This window comes from Falco rusticolus, chromosome 10 (assembly GCF_015220075.1).
Source record: "Falco rusticolus isolate bFalRus1 chromosome 10, bFalRus1.pri, whole genome shotgun sequence".
Classification (NCBI taxonomy): Eukaryota; Metazoa; Chordata; class Aves; order Falconiformes; family Falconidae; genus Falco; species Falco rusticolus.
In genome coordinates, this window is record NC_051196.1 from 9,266,301 (window position 1) to 9,284,091 (window position 17,791).

A 17,791-nucleotide genomic window follows, 5' to 3' on the forward strand; every position below is an offset into this window, starting at 1 on the left:
TGGAAAACCAATCCCATCCTTGCAAATTTCATTCTTGCCTGTGAAGAGATTCAGGGTTTGTTGCTTTGGGAATTAAAGTTCTATACCAATCTCATTGAAAACTAGTGACAAAGTTTAATGACTAAATGCAGGATCAATCCATCACAATAGGCAGAGAGTGATACAGCATAGCTATCTTGCTACAAAAAGCAAAATTTGATTTGGTGTAAATCCTGTTTTTCTTTTTTCCTTATATTTTTTTCTTCCATGACATTAAAATTAGAAATTAGAAACATACAGTGGTCAACTTTCCAGAAAGCCTAATGAGGTTTGCTACTGAATAATTAATGAAAATGACTGGTATCAAATCTTGTCAAAATTACAGTCTCCTTTCCAGGCTTGGTATACCTGCAAAGAAGTGAAAATAATATCAAACTTTCCAACTATAATTTAATTATGCTATTAATATTACCACAGCTTTACCACTTTATTGGTATAGACTTGTTGGTCTTTGAAGAAAAATTAGTTTATACTTTCCTTCTGATTCTGTTTATTTCAATAAATTGCAAAATGTGAGCCTAATCAACCATCAGACATTCAGCTTAGTTGCATTTAATTTCTTCAATAGAGCAAGCATATAATACCTGATGTGCCAAAATAGACATTTCATTAGTTTACATTCTGAATGCACACAGAATAAATAATTATAAACTCAGTGCAGTCTGAAATATTTACCAAAAAGTGTAGTTTTTCCCAAAACACTGGAAAAGGCAATATTAAGATCCTTGCAAATTCGTTCCAAGGACTGGACTTTTTTTTGTGCAATGTGAAAGGATGAAGAGCTGTAAGAGAAAGCTATAAGAATTGTTCTATATTAACTTCCCTTTTCCTTCTACATGGCTAATATAGCAACAGAACATACTCAGATATGAAGAATATGCCTTGAAAATTATATAAATGCAGCCACAGCAAGGCAAAACATATCTTTGTACAACAAGGTTCTGTTTATTTTCCTCAAACTGCGCTGCATACTGGCACATCATGATGTTGGAGATTATTTGTTCTAGAAAATTTATGTAATAGTTTCTGCAATGAAATCTATGCAAAACGCTTATTGTAAGGTAGGTATATGTAGTCTGCATGTCTTTGTACCTTTTAATTGTTTTGTAGGCATCTGTCTATTCTAACTTTAAATTTACTGTAGACGGTTATGACATTTAGATATCTGATGATCACCATATGATCCAGTGCTGCTTTTAATGAAGAATTCTTTCAGTATTCCAGTTTTTATTATTTTGTACTATTTTGGGATCTTTACTGACTCACTGTTTCCTGTTGAAAAGCCCTGAAGCACCTTTATACTATCCAGGAACAGACCCACTAAGGTCACCCTAAGCAGCCAATAAATTGGTCAGCACTAAGTAATTCCAAAGGTACTTCCAGAAAACCTTTCAGATAAGGGATCAGACTCTGCTGTAACTCTTCATTCTTCTGCCTGGCAACTCTAAGAAGTTTAAAACAGCAGATACTCTTTAGCAATATGCAATCTACAGTTTAGGCAAAGGAAAACAGGATGGGTTAAAATTTGTTTTGTTCAGTCTTGCTGTGGTGGGGCTGTATTCTTCAGAGTATTTTGTTTATATTATGTTACCTTTGGAGGTAGTCAGCTTCCCTTGTAAGTCACTTCTTTTCTACACATTTTCCATCTCTACATATGGGCCATACTGGATAAAAAGGAAATACTCTGGCTTTGACACTTGTAGGAAATGGGTTGATAAGAGCTTTCTCTCAATTTTCCCCTCAGGATTTAAGACTTACATGCACACAAATGCACCTTAGCTTTCAATACAATAGATAAATGTATTCTGTGTCAACTAGTCCATGATAATTTATGGCCTCAGGCTACACTAGGGGACACGTAGATTGGATATTAGGAAAAATCTTTTCACTGAAAGGGCCATAAAGCACTGGAACAGGCTGCCCAGGGAGGTGGTGGAATCACCACCCTTGGAGGTATTTAAAAGACATGTAGATGTGGTGCTTGGAGACGTGGTTTAGTGATGGACTTGGCACTCCTGGGTTAATGGTTGGACTTGGTGTTCTCAAAGGTCTTTTCCAACCTAAATGATTCTTTGATTCTGTGATAACTATGTACATATATACTCTGACCTCTGGGTAAATGCAATGTCGCTATCACTGTGGTTGATCTGCTTCACTTTTTCTGTGGTACTAGAATGTGAACACAGACTGTTACTGTCAAGTTGTTGATGTGCTGTCAGTTGACATCCTAGCTTTCCCTAGGGTGCCAAGGGCAATGTATTTTTGGAACCTGTGCCCCTACTGATGCTAGGTTAAAAGCAACTGAGAGCTGCTTTAACTTTGGCTGGGGCTGGGCAATACACCATCAGCAACCTGCTGTCAAAGATTTTCTGGTCCCAGCTGGTGCTGAGTAGCACTTGGCTACAGGAGAGAATCTTCTGACTTTCCAAACCTGAAGGATGTAGGGCTATTATGGCATTATTGTTTTAAAACTTTTTGTTTATGTAGCAGACTGAGACAATCCAGTTTAGTTTCTACAGATGACTGCCTGCTGAAATGAAAAATAACAAGTTGTGGAGCATTTGATAACCTCACATTAGTATGGGAGTGTCTGCCACTGACTCATCTTCTCCAGGAGGTTTGTTAGCTGAGTCATGTTTCTGACTTTGAGGACATGTTAATTTTATTTATTTACAGTTGTAGTTTGTTAATGGAACGAACTTTGTCCTGTTCAAATTACTGCGAGTTTTGCCATTGGCTTAGAAGTATCAGGGTTTGGTGCTGTGCGAATTACCCAGTATCTCTGGAGCTGGGTGGTGGGGATGAGAAGAGGAAGGGCGAGGTCTCTTGCATAACATAAATTTGGTATCGGAGCAAAGTACTGTATGTACTTGTCTTGACTATTCTGATTCTCCAAAAAGACAGGCTGAATATTCAACTGTCACCCCAGTGCAGACACATACACCCAATACAACCTTTGTTGTCATCTTCCAAAGTTGAATCTTAAACAACCATTAAGGAATATACAGTTCTTGGTAGAATTCCAATCAATTTCAGGAAAGTGGTTTCTTTCTTTTTAATTTTAATTTATTTGAATGTCAATCTGCATTGTCATGGGTCTGGAAGGTTTGACTGGGTGAAGTAGCAATGAACAATTATTTTAACCTAACAGTTTTACTATGTGACAGAACTTGCCATTGTTAATTCTAAAGTTTGTGCAACCAGTTGAAGCAGCGCATATGTATCTGTGTGCATGTACATATATACATTCTTAGTCCTAGTCTGGTGCTTTATGCATACAAAAAATACTTCTTTCTTATGTATGTGGTTATCTGACAGATTATTTATGTATGTTTAGGCTGAAAACAATAAGCAGAGTGTATGTCTTCCCTTTAAAATTGCCTGCAGCATGAAAGTTACTGTAACAGATGATGCTTGTGCTTTGCAAGATGTGGTATAAAGTAGATCCACGCATTTTAAAATGTTTTTACAAAACTGCAGCGTCATCTGTTGTGTGCACATCCAGGGAACCAAGACAAAAATAACATCTTAACTTCAGTTTCACTGCATCTTTTACAGTGTGTTTATAAACTGCAGGGGGATAAGGTGTCTCTGTGTCTTCTGATCTCTGCATCAAAGCTGGCAGAAATGAGCCGCTCCAGCATCATATTTATGCTGTAATTTATTTTCACCTGAGAGACGGTAGTACTGATTCCAAACGTGAACATCCATTGAGCCAGCCTTAAGTCTCTTCAATATTCTCAGCTCTTTAGCTGGCATATTAATCACTTATGTTCCCTAGTACTGCAGTAAGTGACTGATATTTCCCCTTCATTGTAGATACATTCCATTTGACCTGAAATGAATGATCCTGAATTTGACTGCATCAAAATTTTCAACACTCAAGTCATAATCAAATCTGGATGTATATAAACTATCTGAAAGTTTTATATTCTGAATGAAACAACAATGTTGTTCTCCAAGTGTGTTTTTTTTTGTTATGCACAAATGGCCATGCACTTCTAGGTGGATTAAATATATTCCAAAGCCATTACAAAGATTAGGCTAACAAGAAACTTGAATCCCACTACTGCACATTGTGGTACTGAAAAAAGGTTTGTATAGAATGGGAGAGGAAGAACAGACTAAGTAGGATTAGCAAAAAAATCTTCTAACTGGATTGATAAGTAAGATGTTGTTTTGATGGGAAGATTGCTATTCCGGTGACAGACTCTCAGTGGGATGCTTACCATATGTGAGGAAAGCATTAGTTATAGTTCAGACACTTTTTTTTCCTGATCAAGGGTGACACTAGTGGAGACAGGAGGTGGAGCATTGTTCAGGGCTAGTACATTTGGTGCTCTGTTAAGTGCTTAAAACATGGGGCTCTCCCTCTGTAAAATAACCTCTTTTCAAAATTAACATAATGAAGCATTACTAGAAGTGTTTATATTTTCTTAAGCATCTAAGAGAGACTAGATTTTGGTCTGGCTGGTTTTCTTGTTTTACAATTGCCTGAATCAAAAGGAAATAGTAAATGTGTACTGTGTGGGGGCACTGTCTTGACAGCACATTGTGTCTCCTGTGTCCTGTAGTACAATCTATGCCTCAGAGATTAAAGGGAAAATTTTAGTGATCATGTCCCTTACAGGGGGACTGGAAGTGAAGAGTTAAGTAATTTATTGAATATTTTGGGTAGTCTAATATAACCTTAATGCCAGTCCCTTCTCAGGCCCGACGCTGGCTGAATCTGTCAGACCCTGTCTTAGGAAAGTTCTGCAGAAATGTAGTAAAAAATTACAAGCTTCCCTGCATTGTATAGTCTTAGATGAAATATGTCTAGAAAAGACATCAATAAATCATATAGCCTTTTCCTTTTCTCTAGGGTAAGATGAACTATTCTTACAGAATTTGTGTGAGAAATCTGGTCTGCTCTGTAAAAACCTGTGGCTATGGAGAATCACAATCTTGCTGAGCAGTGTTATCTTGTACTTCCCTATTCTTTCTATTACTAAGTGTTTTATGTAGCCCCTTCCCCCTTCTTGCATTTGGAACACACGCTTTCCTGTCTACCTAAGCAAGGACATGGGGATTTGTTAATGTTTTTTCATAAATTTTAAGTCTTCTCTCATCCTTTCCTGTTTAGACTATAGAAAGTCCAGTGCACGTTGTCTCCTCTTAGGATTCCAGTCCTGACATCCATCTGTATTTTTTTAAAGATTCTCCAAATGAGACGCGTTACTGTGAACAGCTGGTAGATTTATCTGACTGTGTTCAGTGTTCCAATAAAGGTCAGCATAAAATTAGATTTAGTAGGGTATATTCCATAGCTGGGACAATGATTAGTGAAGGAAATATGTCTGAAGTGGCTGCATCCTTTATTGGATTATTTACCACATTTTCCACTGTTTTGTTGCTTCTATTGTTTTGAGATTTCCATTTTTTTAAAAAATGGAATATTTTATTTTAGATATTCTAATGAAATACTCTTTGAGTTTTTATCTGAACATTTTACTTTTATTTCTATGTAAAAGTGCCTATTGGTGTGATACTCTAAATATTATGAACTCCTTGTACTTTGTATTAAAAACAAATCCCTTTTGGTCCCTTTTAATCTCTCATAATCTCACCTCTTTCTTCTCAAACTTATGGAAGCATTTTTACTGTGTAATGTGTCTCCCCAGCCAGACTATTTGATATTAAAGATTGATTTGATAGGCCTTCACAATGCTTCAGAACCACTGTGCCTCCATTTAGCTTGCATACTTGTTTCTTAAAATCTTCACATCAGAATGAATATGCTTTTTCTCAGGTTTGAGCTTAACAAGCAAGTATGTAAGATTACCTGGGGAAACAAAATGCAAATGTGCTGAAGTGTTTGACAAATAATCATATATCAAAGGATGTAAACCCGCTCCTTCCCCCCCAGTCTTTAAGAAAGCTTGCAGATTGATATCACTGTGAAAAATAGCACATCTATAAAGTTAGCACTTCTGTGGAGTTCTGACAATATGCAGAAACAATGCAACTGAGGAAATGTTCAGGTGTCTGGTAACTTCATAAGATTTTTATAGAATGTGTAATTATTTTCTGCAGTGTCATAATTCAGGGTGCACCTGCACATTCTATCTTGATGGCAGTGCTATAACAAAGTAGAGACCTTTTTATTAATTTTTACTTGGGCAGAATTCATAATAGAATCTAGAAACCATATTCAGCCAGAACAAGAGCCAACAGCAGTCTCAGGAATGATTTCAGCCTGTTGCATCCATGGGTCTGTGGGCATTGCACTCGGGAGAATGTTCAAAGGACAGGTTTGCCCAAGAGCTAAGTATAGTCCAGCTCTTCGCTCTTTTCTTACAATAAAACAGTGAGAAAGAAATAAAATTCCCTTTACGTTCAGAGCCCAGCAGGTCAGTATGTTTTGTTTTGGCATTGTCTTTAATTGTTTCAAAATTAGCTAAGCAATCTGTGGTAATGCTTTCACCTCTCAACTCTGCAACTTCTAAAGGAAACTTTATATGTGTTAGAGTTCATGAAAAACAAACTTCAGGTGGAGAGGACAGCTGTTTCTGTGATGAACAGCATTTCAGAAATCACAGGTTTTCAGATAGCAGAAATTACATTTTCTTTCTTCCTTGATTTTTAATCTTTGTTTCAGTCACCCTGGAATTAAAAGAAAATTGGAAATGTTAACAGGCTGGAACAGGATGTATACATTTCACTCCTTGTCTGTGTTATTTTACTTTTCAAGTTTTCTTTGATTTTTCAGCAGATACTTATGGAGGTGTCAAATGTTTCTGGAATTTATGTGGATGACAGAATTAACACAAGGGGTACCCAACAGATAATGCTCAAGAAATTCCGCCACCTCTTCACAGTCAAACAGTCTCATTTATCTTGACTGGTGGCACATTGTGTTCTAGTATCAAAGACAGGCTCTGTTCTGAAGAGGTATTTAATATTACTAAACTATGTATTGTATCACCAATGTGGCTTTGTGATTTAAAGCAAAAAACCAATTCATTTAGAGCAGTAATTAACCACTTTATCATCAGACACTATAAATTATGTTATGCCTGATGCAGGATATGTTTGAGTTTTGGTGGGGTTTTTGGTTTGTTTTTTGTTTTTATTTTCTTTACAATAGCTAATCCCATAAAATAGAGGTACTTCTGGACATAAGTGCCTATACAGTTGTTTATCCTTTTTTTTTAATTTCCAAAAGTCAAGACTATTGATCAACAGAAAGAATAGACTTAAAATAATAGTATTTTTTTTTTCGACTAGAGGCTTATTAAAATGCATTTTTTCTGTTAACCCACAGGTCTAGGTAGTTGAAAGTAGCTTCCATTTAGAAGCATGTATATGTTAAGAGAATAAAGCAACAGCCCAGTTTTTCCAAAGGTAATATATAGTCTCTGTCCTACTTTAGAAATGCATAATGTGAGTCAACTTCTGTTGAAATCTTTCAGATGCGCAAGGGACACTGGTAATTTAATATTTCAAGTAACACTGTAGAAATGGAGTGTATTAGACCTACTGGAGTTAAATTTGTGTATTGTATTTGGTGGCACTGATAGAACCTGAAATCTTCATGAGTGTTTAAAACAAACAGATGACCACACATTTTATTTTCCATGTCCATGTTGACTTCGTTTTATAACCTTTCAGATTTCCATTGTCATTGTGCTGAGTGTCATACTGAATGTTCCTGACAAATGCTATTGGCTTCCTGGTTACACAGCTTTTTACATGTGCTGTATCTGTTGAACACACTGGCTGGTTTGGTCCAAAGGTTAAAAACTTTTTTATTCAAGGTATTTGAGATTCAAGTTATTTCAATTTCTAAAAAGATTAAAGCTTTAATAGGAATAACTTTAGACCTGAGAAAGGATAGTTCTTTTGAAAGCAGCCTGTGCCTTAGAGGGAAGGTGTCAAGGGTTGTATGGGTCAGTTGGCACGGAAAACTAAAGACAGGCTGCAAGAAGGGAAGCCACTTTAACCCTTTAACTGGTATTCTAATTTTTTTTAGCTGGATGTCTCAGAACTCCATCCAGGTTGGGGGCCTGCATACTTACACACTAGACATATATAAGGAAGAGTTTTTAGTCTTCAACAGATACAGTCTAAACAATGAGACAGAGCAGATAAATTAAAACAACAGATGGAAGGAGGTGTAGGAAGAGAACAAGTAACAGAAATAGCTGCTTATTTTGACATAAACTAATTGGATTCACTGTTCTTAACATATCACTGTCTATGACTACAACAGCATTGCATGTTCAATGTAGGTAACTAGCATCTCTTCAGCTGCTAAACCAAAGTTCACATGTCACCTTTTGCTGAATAGCATCCTTTAGTTTTACATTTTAAAATGCTGCTTTGTCCTCAGTGCCAACACAAGTTGCTGACTTTTGACTGTAAAAAGTAATGATTGTGGAAAATTTTAGCACTAGCTTTTGATTTACCTGAAAAATGTCACCTTGTGTTCAGGAAGGGAAACTGACTGTCTGTTTCCAGCTGAATTTGCAGTTCTGTTTCTTTCAGTGTAGTAAGATATTGTCACAGGATACTGGATTCATGCTGAAGTTAAAGGTTTCTTAAAAAAAAAGAAGCCTGAACTAGTGACAATACTTTGTTACTGAATGTATTATTTAAGATTATCAAAGAGCTGTAAATCATTGTCTGATAAATAGCATCACATTAGAATGACAGATATTTCAGTGATGAGCCAACATATTGTAAAAATATGCAATAACCCAATTTAGGAAGTGATTGCTTCCAAGAAATTCTTCTGGAGATACAGAATACTGTTCTAATGGAAGAAAGGCTGGGTAGGCACACTTGTTTTATAAGCAAGCCATGCATAAATATACGTATAAGCCAGTTTTTACTTATATGTAGCCTTATATTATTGAATATTTAACTAGACACAATAATGTCAGAGAAAGCTGGCATTAGACTTGCTATGGAAGTGTCTTTCTTTTTTTTCTCTCTCTATTGACTGGAGAGGGAGATCTCCCTCCCTGAGCAGTAACATCCAGCTTAGGATAGATGTCTAAATTCTAGGTGTCAAAAGATTGGTCAAAAGAATCTCTTACTTAAAGTCTATAGTTAAAACATAAGGATATCAGGAATTATCTTCTGCTGAACTCATAAACTGAGTTTAATGAAGCAAAAAAAGTGTCAAATCCTTAGGTGTTCTCTGATTGCTTTATCATCTATATATCCATCTGAAACAAAATCTGGGTACGTAGTCCAATGAGTTCTGGTCTATTAGGCTTGCCTTAGAAACCACAAAGAATATAAGCCTACCTAAGTAGGAGGTCTTCCTGTTTGCAAGCTCTTACTTTCAAGAGCAGTTTGTGTTTGGTTGGTTGGTTCTGAAGCTTTTGCCAGAGTCATGTAAGATTCCAAGGACACCAGCCTTCTGCTGTCCTTATTGTAAGTCTTGCCCATGGAGTCGATAGGACTGTATGCATTTTCTAGGCTTAGTTCTTCGTATATTTTTATGCCATGTCCTCTCAGAACTTCTCTTCAACCTAACACCCTTGCACACTGTTTATAAAAGTCCTTACATGTCTTCCAATTTTAGTGTCTATGCCTTGCATCCTGTATATAAAGCAAAATAATTGGCCCTCTTGGTCTGAACCTTTGCTTTAGCTTCCTTTCCAGTCTCTTAAGAATAATCGTTCCTTCTTGGTATTTAAACTAACATGCTAATATTTTTGGTTGTTCATTGATTAGTAATCTGATTAATATCTCTTCATCATGTCAACAGCTCTACTCTTGATCTTAAGTCATACTTCTCTTCCCCCTTTCCTGGAGCCTGCGTAGTATTTTCAGACTCCTAAAGCAGGCAGTTGATCAGCAAGTATTGGCTCAATCTACTTGTAATCACCCCATTCTGAAAATGGCAGAGTGAAGTCATTACTTTTTCCATGGTCATGTTAAAGAGTTTCAATGATAGGGAATCTCTCCTCATTACATTCATACTGGTATTAAATGAGATAAATTTTTACTCTTACACACCAATTTTTATATACAAGCAGTTGTTCTGTCTTAATATGTAATAATGATTCTTTAATGCCCTGCAGTGATATAAGGACTATTTCACAATATATTATTTTTTTCTGTTTTTCCCTGAAAATCTCTGCATTCTGACATGTGCCTTTCCTTCATTGAATTATCATGAATTTAAAACATTTTTTTCGCACTGTACTAATATGTCTGTAGTCCAGACTGAGATTCCCTCTGTCTTTACTCCGTACCCTATTTTTTCAGTTAGGATTTTAAAAGCTGCTTTAAGGAGAAGATGTATTTGTAGTATTGGGCCTGATTTCTGAAGTGTAGGGCACCAGAATTAATTTGTAAAGTTTTCTACCTATTACTCCTCATTATTACTATGTATTATTTCTTCTTATTATTGCTTTTAACAATTCAGTGGAAACACTGTCAAAAATGGATGGTTTTGTTATTTCTGATCATGCTAGAATCTCTTTGAAGCTGCATTTCCTGTAGATAATTAATTGAAAAAGAGCCATTTGTTCTTGCCCTGTAGCAAATTCAGCATTGAAGAATTTATCAAAGTACTAGATTGAGCTTTCTAGGGATTTTTTGAAACTGAAAATTTCCCCCCATTCTCTACCAAGTCTTCCTTTCAGTCAGTGTAATTTCCTTCATATGTTAGTACCTTATATAATGCTTTACATTATTTTTCCATCTGTTACACTTAATTTTTTCCAACGAGTCATGAGAATTCTGGATTTTTTGTGTTATTTTGTACTATTGTTTTGTGTAGCATGACGCCTGCAATAGATTGTGGCTAATTCAGTTGTGAAGGGGGCATGCCAGCTTGAGTGTATGCTCATACTCAGTTGTCTTGTCAGTCTTAAACCACCCCCTGCATGTCTTTGGCTTTTCCAGAAGCTTCCTCTCTTTTTCCAGATGCAGTTTTCCCCCCAGATGTTGTCTTTTTTTATTGTTGTTGTTACTTTCTTGGAATTTATTTTTTATGCCAGCTTCCTATATGGATTTTTCAGCAGGACACCTGGTTTGAGTCAAATTACACATAACTATGCAGCAGGCTTCTGGTTTCCTGGAATAGCTCAAGGATGATTATGTTAAACAATAAAATCATTAGGTTGTGAATAATTTGAATTTTCTGCATTGGTTAGAGACAGTGATTATTTTAATCAGGGAATTGTAAGAAGCATTTGACTGAATTGATCTAAAAATATATTTAAATCGCTTCTGCAAGGACATAGGGATGTATCTCAAGATTCCTTCTGATAATTTTTTTTTGAAGATGAAAGTAGTAAGTGGTTATATTTTTCATCAACATTTCAGTTATTTTTCTAGACATGAAAATAAAAATATGTAGGTTAATGAAGTGATCAAAGTGCAAAACAGTGAGAAAATGGTAAAATATGGACAATTATGCAAGTATATACACTAAGTAAGGGGAGTGGGACCTTAAAGCAGATGCACTATTTACCATAAGGGCACTGAGCACTCGCTTCTGTGTAGTGGTCAATGCAGCTACATTATTGTTTGTGTGGCAGTGAAAGAATTTAACCTCAGGATCTAAACAAAGAGGATCTAAACAAAGAGTATCACCTGTGTTAGCAACCCCTTGAAATTCTACAGAAAGAAGCAAGAGTCAAAATATGCCAAAAATCAGTATCAGTCCTGAGGCACTGCACCACTGATCCTGAGTTTTGCCTGCTGATGTATAGCAGAAGAATGGTACGGTGATTAAAGCACAAGCTTAGGACTCAAGATGCTTGAGATTAAATTCCCAACCAGAGCAGAAATTCCTTACATGACCTCAGGCACATCTTTTACTCTGTGGTGCCTCAATGTCCTTCCATGAAGGGGGTACAAGGATTCTCTTACAATTTATCTGTTCCACACATATGAATTATAAGCTTTTCAGTGTAGGGTCTGCCTCTTTCATATGTGCAGCATTTGGCACAATGGTATGCTCTTTTGTGAGACAAAAGGTCCCTGTGTGCATTTAAAGCCCAAGGACAATTGTCAAATAAGGTGTTAGATGGAAAATCTTCATTGAGCTTAGCAATAAGACTTCGGAGTCTCACTAAGGATTGGTCTTCTGTGCAGTCTTCCCACATAAATGTATGTATGGAGGGGTCAGAACATCTGTGTTCTTTACATTCTTTGCATTGCTCACAGCCTAGTTTGGTCAACAGTCTCTGTGCAAATATGACAGTGTGTATCAAGGTGGTTGTTCTTGGTGATAGCCAGGAGTCAAAAGTGCTTTTCTAAGTGGCATGATGAAAAGTGGCAGAGTGAGGAAGCAAATCTGAGAAAGGGTGTGTTTCTGAAAATGTATTGCTTTTCTCCAGGAGTTACCAATTGGTATAAGAGAAGATACTGCCTCTTCTAATGACTCTTGCCTAACTATATTGGTATTCTAATCAACAAAAAATTGAACACCACCTTTTTTGGCAAAGCTGTTATAAAAGCAGAAATATTGCTTGCCCAAAGATAGTTTGCAATGCCAGCAACATGAATCATGCTAAGAAAAGAACGATAGGTCAGCAAATAATCTCCTTCCACCGAGATGATTTCATGCTGACTTACTGACAGTATTGTAACCATAGACTCACCTGTTACTGGAACACATTATGCGTTACAAGATGGATCAGGAATAAAAAAACATCTATGACCTTGTTTCTCTGCTGTGATGGGAAATAAAAGCTTCTTTCATTATATTGTTCCACTGTAGGTCAAATTCTCACAGAGTAAAATGTTCAACAACCTGCAAAATGACAAGGGTATTCTCAGGTACATTTCTTGTACCAAATTTGAAGCATCATTTTAACAGTGTAGGAGCCTATTTTGTGACATGGCTCACACTTTCTTTTTGTGATGTAGGTCTGTCCTGGTTTCAGCTGGGATAGAGTTAATTTTCTTCTTAGTAGCTAGTACAGTGCTGTGTTTTGGCTATGATGTGAGAACGATGCTGATAAGGCATTGATGGTTTTAGTTGTTGCTGGGTGATGTTTATACTGAATCAAGGACTTTCTAGTTCCTTGGGCCCTGCCAGCGAGAGGGCGGGGGGGGGGGGGGGGGGCCCAGGAAAATGGGAGGGGACACAGCAGGACAGGTGACCCAAGCTAGCCAAAGAGGTATTTCATACCTTATGACGGCATGCTGAGTATATAAACTGGGGGAAGAAGTAAGGGGGAGGGACACATTTGGCATTATGGCGTTTGTCTTCCCAAGTAACCATTACGCATGACGGACCCCTGCTGTCCTGGGGATGGCTGAACACCTGCCTGCCCATGGGGAGTGGTGAAGGAATTTCTTACTTTGCCTTGCTTGCATGCGTGGCTTTTTGCTTTACCAATTAAATTGTTCTTATCTCAGCCCTTGAGTTTTGCATTCCTTTCTGATCCTCTTTCCCACCCCTCTGGGTCGGAGCGAGTAAGCAAGCAGCTGAGTGGTGCTTGATTGCCAGCTGGGGTTAAAACCATGACAAGGTCCTATTCAGATGATCGTATTTCACAGCATTACAAGTGTGAAGCCAGATTTTGATTCCATATTTTGTTGGTTTACCCAGGATATTTCATCTAAAAGGATATTGACTTTTAAAAGGTGCCAGCTGCTCCTCAACAGTTAAACCTGCCCAGAGGTATAAAACATTCAGAATAGCAGCATAAAAATATGCCATATGTTTTGAAATGCAGCTGATTACGCTGGCAGTGCATGTTGTTATTGTCAGTTCGTAGTAGCTGGACACCCTGAATCACTTCTGAATCATGGAGGTAAATTTTTGAAAACTCATTTAGAGCTAAACTGAGGAAAAAAGGAGTTTGGATTCTGATGAACTTTGAAGCAGTTGTTGCCCTGATGTGTGCTGTGGAGGAGGCTAATGATATGTGGATTAACTGTGATATGTCTGAAATTTTTGGTTTGTATTAGATATAAGACTAGTTTTGTTGGGCATCTTGCAAGTTAAAATCCAGTGTTTTTTTCAGTTGTTTACTAGTGAACTTTCTACAAGCATATTTCATCAGGGTTACTGCACTTTGTGTGCTCTAACATAAGCTCCTCAGTATTGTGACTGGGAAGAATGATGAGCAGGGGTAAGAAAAAGTATGTGAGCCTTTACCCATACTCTTTTGAGGTACCAGTTTTCAGCTTTGCTTTAGCTACTGGGCAGTCTCAGGAGAAAGCAGTAGGTTGTTCAGGCAGGCTTTGGATACTTAGGCAGTGTGTAACTTTCGGTGTAGCTCGCATACAGTTAGTGGTATATATGGAACGCTTGGAAAGCCCTGTACTACAGCAAACAATGTTATTGCCAAAGGGTCAGATTTTCGATGGCTAAATATTAACGAGTCCATCTCTCACCATCTGACATTCTTACAAGGTACTCAGACTCCTGGCAGTGAATTTATGTGGCGAGCTGCCTGCTTTTACTTTGTACTTCAAGGGGAGCTTAGCTCTACTGAAATTCCAGGTCCTGGATATACACACCTTTCTGAAAATCCTAGTTTAAGCCTTTTGACATAGCAAGGATATGTCTTACTATTCTGGGGTTTAAAGAAAAGGAAAGTAAACTGGCAGAGGAAATAATCAGAGACAACAGTGAATTAATTTGTATACAAATGGAAATATATATGGCACTTAAGGAAATTACTGGTAGTAGATTAACTTTTTGTAACATTATACACAAAACGAGATGATAATTTATTTATATTTTGATCACATAACTGAAACATGTTTGTGTTCTGTTTTGAAGAAACCAGACACTCCTGCAGAATTTTTAAGAGTATTTGTGAGTAATGCCACTTAGTACCTCTGTTTTCAATGTGGAGCTAACAAATAATGTAATGATTCTATGTATTGCACTGTTTTTAGAAGAAGGGTTTACACAGATTAAGTGTACACCTGAGAGTACACACAGTATACATGTACATCTACATTAGTAACTCGGGGTGAAGTAGGGATATTTTTTCGTACAACTTCGCATTGTGTCAGTCCTGGGATATGCACTCAGCTGTCTTGGTGGCATCCTCAAAATGAGTTCATTCATGGTAGAACTGAGATTGAAACTGTGTGTCTGGTTGCCACCGGGAATACCCACTTGAAATCTGGATGTGGGGTTCTCCAGCAGCTAGCTGTCATGCATGGGGTGCGCTCAGGCAGGCAGGCAGCATCCCGTCTACACTCATTGCTAGTAAATATGCAACGTGGATGTTTTGTCCTGCAATTGTGATAAATTGCATCAAAATGAACTCAGATCCTTCCCTCTTTGGGTGTTCCACTCAGTTATGTGGATGCACCTCATGTGATATTTAAGTCCCTTGACGGCCATTACTGGCTACTCTAAAACATTCCATGGCTGATAAGAGACGTTAATGTAGCAGAATCCAAGATCAGGGGAGGATAGACAGCCTAAACAAGTAGCCGTTTTCTAAACATTATCCTTATAAGTCTTTGAATTTAGTCCAATAAGCCTGTTAATGAAGACAGTAGCTTATAGCACTTTAGAGTTAAATAATAAAAAATCAAATGGAATCAATTAAAAGCCTGTGTTAGACACAATAAGCTACTGTACAGTTAATATATTTTTAAGGAAAGTGACTACATTCAGCATGCTTAAAACAAAATAGCAAGGAAAGTTTCAGTTCTAATGTTATTTTCAAAGTTTCAAGAATGGTCAGAGCTAATTGTTTAGATATTTAGTAGGAGATAGTAGAGGTCTGTCCTCTTATTTTGAGTGACATTTTGTGTAATGGATTTGTCGAAGTAAAGATGAAATGCTAATTACAGGGTGAGAGAAAGGAAAAGAGGCAAGGAGCAGGAGCAGGGAAACCAGGTGCCAATAGCACAAAGAAACACATAAAAACCTGGTAACCGCACAACACGGCTGTTGCAACTGTATACTCTGCTACTTCAGGGCTAAATATATGTTGGGAATTAATATTCTTGTTCTGAGATAACTGTCTAAGGATTATCTTTTGTACCCCTTGTTTAAAAGAAGCGATTCTGATGATGATAGCTGAGAATGCACAATGAAAGCTCACATTTAGTGAAAATACTTCTACTGATTCCTTTTCAGTTCAGGAAAACAGACAGTTAGATATCCCTCTGAAGGAAGCAAGATTCTTGAGCTCTAATAGTATAAGATAAGTGATATGCAAAGTGGTGTACACCCTCAAAAGTTTTACTTCCCATCACCCTCACTGCAGACAGTATAAAGGTTCTTTTTCCCAGTACGGTTACTTCCACCCAGGAAAGAGAAAAAGCCCTGCCCCCCCGCCCCCCCGCCCCCGCCCCCTTCTGGTTTTTTCTTTTTTTTTTTTTCCAAATCAGTGGAGCTAGGTAAACATTAGGGAGTTTACCACTCCAGACCTGTTCAGACTGTTCAGAATGACTGTCTGTATGGCTACAGAAAGCCTCCTTCCTGTAACATACTCCATCTGCAGACCAGCTCGGAAACCTCCATCGGCCTCTGCCTCTTTCTGCAGTTACCTATCACAACCCCCTTCTTTCTTTTTTCCTGTATTTGGCTTTTTATCTTGTCATTCCATGATTTATTCCAGCTGCCATTTTCTCTACTTTTTTCTTCCTCTAATCTTCCTCTCTCACATCTTCCTTTCTTCTTTTTCCTTCTCATATATGGATTTACTTATAAGAATTTTTTTCACTATCTTTATCATCACAAAAAGCTGCTGTGATTGCAGGCAGGTACACAGCAGTATCTCTCCCCCTGTGTTATCTTAGATACTGCTGTGTGATAATGGAGGGTAGATGTTGAGGTTTCAGAGATCATTGTACCTCATGACAGGCTACTAAATTGGTGTTTCAGAAAGGACCGATAGAAGATGCTTCTGTTTCTATACATGGTTGCCAAAGTTGCAGGATGCTGGCAGGTATTCAGAAGAGAATGACTGGAGGAATCAAGCTCTTCCCATTCGGTATATTGGGAATGGTTTCAGAGGGTTCCTCCTAATTTTAAGGGAAGAAAACATGTCTATTTCAAAGTGTTGTTTTGTTGGTGGTTTCTTTTTTAAATCTTTACTCTTAAGATAATTGCAGCACTTTATCCATTCAGGGAGATGCAAAGACAGGATCTGTGAAGTGTGTTCTTAGGATTCCAGTAGCATTCAAAGTAATTGTATGGTAAAACTCTTGGCATCTCTACATTGCAGCATACTGGGGCAGGTCCGCAAACTTCACTGTGTATTTATCCATTAATTACATTGCAATCTATCACTCTTATCAAAAGAAACAGGATGAGGACATGTCTGTTAACCAAACAAAAGCACAGTATCAAACAAAACGGTTCCCTGAGAAGAAATGCATTTGGCAAGCCAAAGGATAGCATGGAATTCATAGTAAACAGAGCACACATTTCTCAGCAATAAATTAGCCTAAATGTACATAGGCAATTCACATTTCACTTTGTAAGTGTTATTGTAGCTGTGCAAACTATCATGCAGAAAAAGACAATGCTATCTTGCTACAGATGGAACCAAATAAAGAATTTACTTTGGCTGCTTGTAAATAAATGTTGCTAGATTTCCCCAATGCATTTTCAGTTTATTTCTAGGTGGTTGATTTTGGTTGGTTGGTTTTAACTGATTAATGTTAGTAGTAGGTTTTGAGATGGTAGTTTATTGTCACAGAAAAATACTTTGAGCACCTTGTAGTCTGGGGGCTGCACTGATGAATTAGAGTTTAGGAGTCTTGGGATCTTTTTAATCATTCATCTGCTGTTTGGCTTCAGTAAGTC